The 9,085-nt window shown below is 44.9% G+C and overlaps 1 non-coding gene across 1 annotated transcript; it reads right to left on the reverse strand.

Moving 5' to 3' along the window:
• Nucleotides 1-5,338: 5,338 nt before the first annotated feature.
• TRNAI-UAU (transfer RNA isoleucine (anticodon UAU)) lies at nucleotides 5,339-5,433 on the reverse strand. Its single transcript has 2 exons — nucleotides 5,396-5,433; nucleotides 5,339-5,374 (listed from the first exon to the last, which is right to left on the reverse strand). It is a non-coding gene; the product is annotated as a tRNA-Ile (tRNA).
• Nucleotides 5,434-9,085: the final 3,652 nt, after the last annotated feature.

The following is a 9,085-nucleotide window of genomic DNA, read 5'->3' on the forward strand; positions in this document are numbered from 1 at the left end:
TTGGTATTCACTTCATTGTTCAGACAGACCATAAGCCCCTCCTATGGCTAAAACAGATAAAGGGTGAAAACCCCAAACTTCTCAGGTGGTCCATTTCCCTACAGGGGATGGACTATACAGTGGAACATAGACCTGGGAGTAACCATGCCAATGCAGATGGACTCTGCAGATATTTCCACTTAGAACATGAAGACTCAACTGGTCAAGGTTAGTTTAATGTCCCTGCATTTGGTGGGGGGGGGGTTGTGTAGGAGAGTAGGATCTGCTTCACATGGTTCCCCCCACTTTTTGCTGCTGTACACTGTTTTTCAACTTTAGTCTGGCTGGGGCCCTGCTATTCAGGACTCTAGCCTAGCTGCTTCCTCTCTAAATTGATTCCATGTACTTTAGGTACACTCCAGATTGGATCCTGAGGTACTCTTGTGAGTCCCTAGTATATGGTCTACTATGTACCCAGGGCATAGGTACCCCAGAGGCCTACCAGGGACTGAAGCATGTATTATGCCACCCCTGGGAACCCCTCCAAAATGACACCACAGGTGTGCTACTGCAGCCTGGGTAAGGTGGTGCATGCACCCCTTACTGAGGTATAGGTTCACTATACCTCACCTATCACTGCACATGGAAACCTATCAGTCACCCCTATGGCAGGCCTTATCAATGCTGAAGGCAGGGTGCTTGGTTATATGTGAGAGGGTGCCCAGGCATGGGCTGAGCCCCTCTGCACCGAAACATGTCGTGTTTGGTGTCAAACACCTTGGAATCATACCCCCACACCAGTAACTGGTGTGGGAGTATGATCCCACCCTTCTAGAGGGAAAGACATGACAGCACCAGTATACCCGGTATCAACTTAATAGAGCCCTGGCATCACAAAATAGATGCTGCAACCACAGACACGGGTCTGGCCTCCTACTGCTGACCAAAACTCCGCCCCCGAGGCCTGGATAATAGGTTTCCTGTCACAGGGAGGTGTAACCACCTCCCAGACAGGTTGAGGTGTATTTGGGCTGGGTAGGAGCACTCTCAGTGTGCTTTGAAGTTCTGCAATGGGGGCACATTTGGTGTCCCTGTGCATAAACCAGCTCAAACCAGTTCAGGGGCTACCAGCCCCTGCTTTGGTGCAAAACTGGACAAAGGAAATGGGTGTAGCCACTACTCTTTCCAAACCTTCCCATTGGTGGTTCCCTAGAGTTAGTTCAACCCCTTCCTTAGGTACAAGTAAGGAACCTCTGGCAACAGGACTTTAGATATCCCTGGACGAAAATTTGCAACTGAATCCTGGAACTTTGACGCTCTACTAAAGACTAGAGGACCGAAGAAATTTACCTTTGGGTCAAGGAGTGACTCCCCTGCTTGGCAGGCACCAACACAGCATTTTTGCTGGTCTGCATCTCCAAAGCTCCTGGCGGACTCTGAAGTATCTGCAGCCCAGGAAGAGGATTTCCAGACTTCTCAGAGGCCATCCCAAGTTCCCAGCAAAGCTGAGACCCGCAGCCCTTGTGAGTAATGTGGAACCGGAATTCCTGGTCACCGTGCACATTTGCAAGTGCATTCACTTCCCGACGTTTCTCGAAGTCCTGCTTTGGGTTACTTGTAGCCCACGCCCCGAGCACCATCTGCACCGAAGAATGTGGGCCTATACTCCACGAGTGTTCCGTGAAACTGCTACTTGCATTTCAGCTCGAGGCTCCTTCGTGATCCCTAGTCCATCGACTAGTGGGTCCCTGTGAAGGCAACTTTGATTTTCCTTGGGCTTCCCCGGTTGCTCCAGACATGCCCTGACTCCCCACCGCGTGGTGAGTCCCTCAGACCTTGCTGGTCTGCACCGAAGCCTCTTTCTCCTTTTCTGCCTGGGTTGCTGTTGCCAAGGCTTGTTGTGTCGTATCCGGGCACCGACACTGCAGCACTCGACGTCCTTTGTGGAACAGCTTGAATCCAGCTCCTAGTCATCCTCAACGCCTCCTGGTCCTCATGGCTGAAGAGTCAAGCTTCACCTTCTTCACCTGAAAACACCCGACTTCGGTGGGCATTCGCCTATTGTGCCCTGGTCACTGGCTAGTGACCCAGACTCTGTCCCCTCTGCTTTTAGGTTCTTCTCGACTTTGAGCCAGGCTTGGATCTCTTCAGACACTTCGCACCTTCCCGGCAACAGCAAGCTTCCATTGAATACGACAACGCAACCCGACAGCATTTGTCACCTATGCACCCGGCTTCCCTGGGTGAGGTAACTCGAGTACTCCGGTGCTCCTATGGGTGTTGACCCTAGAACTTCATAAGTCCAAAAGGGTTTGGTCCTAAGTCATCTCTAAGTGTCCCTAATCTTTAAACATCTAACCGCGACTTTCTCCATAGAAGCTAACGGTAGCTTGCGGCTGTGTTCTCACACTGCACATGGCCCCCGTGGGTCCCCTGTGTCACTCCCTTTGGTGGTTCCTTGGGATCCCAGCGATTCTACAGGCTCTAGGCCTTGTGTCTAGTGAAGTCGTGGTTCTTATACCACTATTTTAGTCTATGGTTTGGCCCGCCCCTAGGGCCTAACGTGTATTTGTGCTATTTTACTGTAACATTTGAAGTGTAACTTATGTGTTTGGACCTCTAGCCTCATAAAGAGACTAGTAGGATGTGTTTAGAAATAAATACATATATTTTATATATATACCTGGTGTGTTGCCTTTCATTTAGCCATTCAATAGATTATAGACTGGTAATACAAGCTCCTTTACATTCCTTCAAGACTTATCCTGAAGGCTGCTCTCCATAGCTACCACTAGGATAGCTTTCAATAAAGGTTGTTTTTAACCTATCATCAATAAGGGGTTGTTTGGACTGGTGCATGGTGCCCACTATAACTAGTGGACAGCATATACCAGGCCAACTTCTCACAACTCACTGGCAGCATGACTTACAGGCCCTGGGCACACACAGTTCACAGTACTAGGGACTTACCAGTAAGTCAAAGATTCCAATCATGGAAAACCACTCATAACATAATTTACAGTAAGAGCACTTGCACTTTAACACTGAATACAAGAGAGAATGCGCGCGGAGACACTAAACCAGCAAAAACGAAGTCCAGCATACCATCAAAAACAAGAGGTCAGAAAGCAAAAAGACTGTGGAAACACGCCACAAGATGCCAGGTCTAACAGGGTTTTAAGACTTTTTTGCTGTTTACTTTTTATGGCGTTCCTAATTTTTATCCTCCACAATGTTTGTGCAATTCCGTAGGTTAACTTCCCCTTCCCATGTGCAACATTTATCTTCACATTTAAAGATAATTTACACACAAACTGAACCCAGCCAATGTGTGCGTTTTCTATGCAAACTTATCTTTGGCAGTGTTTTTGATTCATTTGGCTAATGTAACGTATACACTGCTTTCCTCTGTAAAATTGTCGAAAAAGTCACTATTTTCAGGCAGATGTGGCAAATCAAAACACTGTCTAATCCTTGAGAAGTTGTTTCTCATGGAGCTTCATGAGGATTGCAAAAATGTTTGCCATTTTACCCACTCAACTCTCCATTAGCCATTATCCAGACATACCCAACATTAGACCAGAATATCGTTTTAGGAGACACCAGTTAGTTTAAGGCTTACTACATTCTTTGGCATTAAGCTTCCCTTTTTTCCTTAGAAACATATATTTATTCTCTTATCAAATATCCATATTCTGTGCAAACCAGGCTCCACCAAACTTCTGTATTAGACATTAGAGTATAGAGAACAGCGTGGCCAGACTCATCCTGGAACTCCCCAGGTGGACCCACACCCCAAACTTCAGAAACCTCCACTGGCTGCCCATCCAGAAGATATGCCAGTTCAAGATCCTCATACATGCATTCAAGAGCCTTCACAACCAAGGACTTTCCTACATCAGCCATCGACTGCACTTCTACCTACCCGCAAGGTACCTGCGATCCACCTCTCTCACCCTCGCACACATCCTCCGCATCCATTACAACCACAGTGGGGGCCGCTCCTTCTCCTACATTGTGGCCAAGACCTGGAACGCCCTGCCCCTCCACCTCGGTTTAGCCCCCTCCCTAGCAGACTTAAGACAGAAGCTCACGACCAGGCTTTTTGATTGCGACACAGCATCCTCAGCCCCCACATGCCCCTAAGGGTGACAGTGGTTGCACTATACAAATACTGACAAATTGATTGATTTCACCCACGTTACATCCTCCATACCGTGGTTTCCTCTCTGATAATACATGTTCACATTCTTAAAATCACTAAATGTGTACCTCCTCTTCACCCGCCTGTTGATGCCTACAAGTAACTTTAAGACTGTGGGGGAAGTTGTAGATCACTCCCACTTCTAGATGGCGCCAATGCACCACTCTCGGGTTGGACTAAATCATCCATTTACTTCATGTCCAAAATTGTAATGTAACCATCTGGTCAATACAAACTTGACAGCTTCCCCATCCATGATGAACAAAGAAGCACTCCGCGCCGCCTAGACACCTCTTTGACAAAAATATGGGAAAAAGTGCACCGGCAGCGCAAGGGGCTTGCAAATAATCCCCCCAAAAGGGTAAACATTGTTTACCACGAAACCGGGAGACGGCATGCCATTACAACGCAGTTGTTACAATGACCGCGTTGTTACAACACATGTCATTAATCCGCAAGTCGTTATAACGACTTCCTCTAGGGGTCAGAAGATGTTGTATTTAAAATCCAACACCTTCCCTACTTTTGCACAGACTGGAGTTGGAATGGTAAATTAAAAAATTATACTATTCCAACGTGTGGTGATGCGCCAGAATTAGTACACAACATTCAGCGCCACCCCCAGAGCAAGTTGTTGGTCCGACTTGCGAAGTAATGGCATTTGTTGTTAAAACGCAGTCGTTGTAATGACCAGTTGATTTACCTCTGTTGCACCTTGTAGTGGAAACTAAATTGTAGAAACCATTAGTAGTTTGAAGCGCCTCCCGTTTTAACTCCAGCAAGGCACCTAAAGCTCTCCATTTACACCTCCAACAACCAGATGTAAAAGTGTTTTCTTCCAGGAAACGAAAAAGCATTGTAATTTTACCAAGTTTTAATACCGCGTAGTATTGTAAAGCGCCTCGTTACTCCTGTTGTCACTTTAAAAATACCAATGGAATATAAATAGCACAACCCAATGTAATCTCAAGGAAGAGGTCCAGGAAGACAAATAAGTTTTAAAATTATGGCATGTGCGCGTGATGAGCTGCATTCTACTGGCGCCACCAGAAGCTCCAAGGTTCCTTGGCACAGACCACAGACGAAGTGTAGGAATTAAAAATATAAGCATATCTGTTTTAAAAGTTTCTTAGCGTGTTTTAATACAAAACGTCCTGCTCCAGGTGAGGCTCGAACTCACAACCTCGGCATTGCTCATTGCAAGTACTGCCATATAAGTACCGCGCGCTAACCGATTGCGCCACTGGAGCACATGCGCAAGGAAGAAACAATTCTATAAACGTGCACAAACGGTGGAAACGTATTTGAACTACATTGTTCTTTTTATATTTTACACGTTGATAAACAAGATGCATTGATATAGTAGCACAAACATATTGCAAAAATGTTTTATTTTTCTAAAATATGAACACAAATTAAGAAGAAAAATGAGTAGTTTCGAAGACAAGCTAACAAGAAAATTGCAATTTCTGTGACCAACTGGAATCCCGTGTACGGACCAGAACAAAGTAGCCCGGTGGAGGCGCTCGCGGGCATAAGAGCACCTGAAAGCATTGCAACGTAATGAACACACAGAATCACGTTTAAATAAACGCCAACTTAAGGTGCATCCCCTCTTCTGCCCCTTCCAGGCGACAAACGAAAGCGAAAGGGATGCTGGTGATTGCAAAATAGAGGATGCGTGTTTGAACGTCAGCACATCGTCCTTCAAGAGCTGCTGCTATGCGAGGGAAGGGTGAAAAAAATGTTAGAATTTAGCGGGTGTAAGCTCACCTGAGCATAGTTTTATTCAACTTTTCCCGTAACCGTACTTTCGTTTTTGACGGTCGTTTAGGTTTTCGGAGGTGTGTACATGTATGTGCATTCATTGCAGGCAGTCTGTGCGAAATTGGTAGGATTTAACCAAAATGCAAGCCCTGGGAGGAGAATATTTGATATTTATGTGCTGTAGATAAATATCAACACGCCGCTTTGGTTAATTCGGAAAAGTTCCTCATGTTTCTGAACAGGAAACACTGGTTTCCAATTGACAGTTCGTTAAACAATTCACTAAAGTTTATTAAAGATCTCTCTTTTCTATAAAATGTATGCTTTTTCTCAATCCTTCATAGATATCCAGAATATTTCTGGAGGTGATTCAAAGATGATCCACTTGTACCTTAAAGGAGTATACCGAGATATTGGATTGGACTTATTTTAGCCCTTACATCTGCGAGGATTGGGGTACACCTGGGGTACAGTGCGGACATACGCGGGTGGGGGGGGTACACCTGGGGTACGGTGCGGACATACGAGGGTGGGGGGTACGCCTGGGGTACGGTGCGGACATATGTGGGTGGGGGGGTACACCTGGGGTACGGTGTGAACATACGCGGGTGAGGGGTATGGTCCATACATACGGGGGGTGGGGGGTACAGTGCGGACATACGCGGGTGTGGGGGTACGGTCTGTACATACGGGGGTGGGGGTACGGTGCGGACATACGCGGGTGGGGGTACGGTGCGGACTTACGCGGGTGGGGGGTATGGTGCGGATGTATGGGGGGGGTGGGGGGTACGGTTCATACATACGGGGGTGGGGGGTACGGTGCGGATGTACACGGGAGGGGTGGGAGGCTGGGGGGGCCGTACGACTGGTACCCCGGGCACAAGTGTACTCGGGGTAGGGGTCGTACAAAGCTTGCTCCGTACGGGGCCTTTTCCATGTGCTTGTGTTTTTGGACGGGCAGTACGGATCGTACTTGCGCGCTCGGACTTCAGTTTTACTATTTGTATGTAAAACTGTCCGGGGACGTCTCGTAGACTTTTCCCGAGGCGATTCGTATGTATTTTTCACGTACGAATCGTACTTCACCGTTTGTACGGGACTAGTACGATTCGTACGTAAAAAAATACGGATATGAATCGTACGGTAATTTGTTTTAACGGCTCGGAATCGGCACCTAAATGTCTCTCTATTTTTATACATTAGCTGTGAGATTCTTTATTGTGGTGTGTTTTGATTTGTTAACTATTTTGTTGCAGCCAAATACCTTTTATATTTTCCTAAATTAAGTTTGTCTGATCTGTGCCATAGCTGCCAGGAGGTTGAGCCCAGGTTTAAATGATTGAAACTGTGTTTTATCTTAACACGCATGTGGGCTTATCTCATTTGTCCTATCGTATACATGGGAAATAGGATAGGAAAGAAACAGGCGGCTTCAGATTTTTCTCAGGCCAGTCTTTTTCAAGAACTTAGCTTACGAGCATGCCTTTTGGCTGGGTTGATGCAAGCAAAATAATAGGATTTGTACCAGTCCTTGTTTAGCTAGGTAAAGGCTTGGTTGTCACAGACAATGTAATTATGAGGTTGCTCTAGAGAGTGGGAAGACTTCTAGGTGAATTTCAAATTGATAAATGGTTCTGGACAAAATGTAAATTATGCTGGCAAAACACACATAATTTGGGGAAGTTTGTGTTACAGTAAATTCCCAAAATTGCACCATTACACCACATCACAATATCACACTGCTATTTGCAGCAACATTATAGCTCAGGAGTGCAGGAACAATATGTGGTATTACGACATCACTGATAGCTTGGAGGTTTTTCACAAACACATCTGAGTCTTTACTAAGCATTTTGATCGGTGAGATAGGAGTATTACACTCACTTGCAATAGGGACTAGGGCCCCATGTTTGAGCAAAGTGATAGTAACAGGTCTAATTTGCATTTGTGCTCCGGGCATAATGAGTATTAAGGAATATGGGGCAGTTTCTTCATTAGATTTACCTTAACCTTCAGTGGTTTTGTTAATAGAACACACCCAACATTGTTTGCAGGTTCAGACCTTAGAGGAGGAGGGAGTTGATGAAGTAAGTCAGAAATAGATTTTTGCATTCAACGTCATCGGTAATGTCATCAGCACACTCAGCGTTTTCACATAAAACATAAACAGTCAGAACTTCATTTTAATTATTTTTTGGAACAACCAAATAAATACCATAAGTGGTGCAAAAGGCAGTACAATTCAATGTAAGCAAAGCTCTCTCCCCAACAGATTTGGAGGACAGGTAGGACTCAACAAAAATTGAGTTCATCTTTGATAGGACCCAGGGTTATTGACACAAAACCAGTAATATGGAGAGGGATATGGATATTTGAAATACTAACTGTATCAATGGAAAAGAAATAGAGAGGTAATTAGGGGAATTCAGAGGTTTTCTAGGCAGATTGACTAGCACCAACACCAATAAAGCATGAGGTGGGTTTTAAGTTAATACCACATTTTGCATATGGTTCATTTTGGTCTACAGCAGGGATTTCCTGCCTTTTCTATAGTGAGAGCTACTTTTACTCAAGTGAAGTCCTCAGCTAATACCCAATGTTATCACTGTAAAATAGTGACATCATCTGTTAACATTACACTAATGAGGATTATCAGTAGTGACTATCCAGGCATTTCAGGCAACCAACAGCTTTAAATATCTTATAGGGTATGCAGCCTTTTGTTTTCATCAGACTATCAGTTCCTGAAAATGCAACTATTTTTCTATTAATTACCACGTTCCATTTTGGTCAAAGAATCTCAATTTTCCAGATGAAGGACTTTTTACAGAAAAAAATATATAGCATTTTCTTTCAAAATACCAGTTTTCATTTTTAAGAAGAATATAGTCTCCAAATATCTGTTTGTCGCATTCATCAAGTACGCATGAATATAATTTTCTTATATGGACAGGTTCTAATTCAAATGCACAGGCATTACAATCATGGCAAAGAATGTCTGTACTATGCCAATAATGCTCATTATACCATGCCACTTTTGTGCCAAAGCTGGACAACTTAATGACCATGATGCCCACAATATGTCAGAAACTGCCATTATTATGTGAGGAATGGCCACCTCTTTGTCAGTAATGG

Source organism: Triturus cristatus, chromosome 12, assembly GCF_964204655.1.
Source record: "Triturus cristatus chromosome 12, aTriCri1.1, whole genome shotgun sequence".
NCBI lineage: Eukaryota > Metazoa > Chordata > Amphibia > Caudata > Salamandridae > Triturus > Triturus cristatus.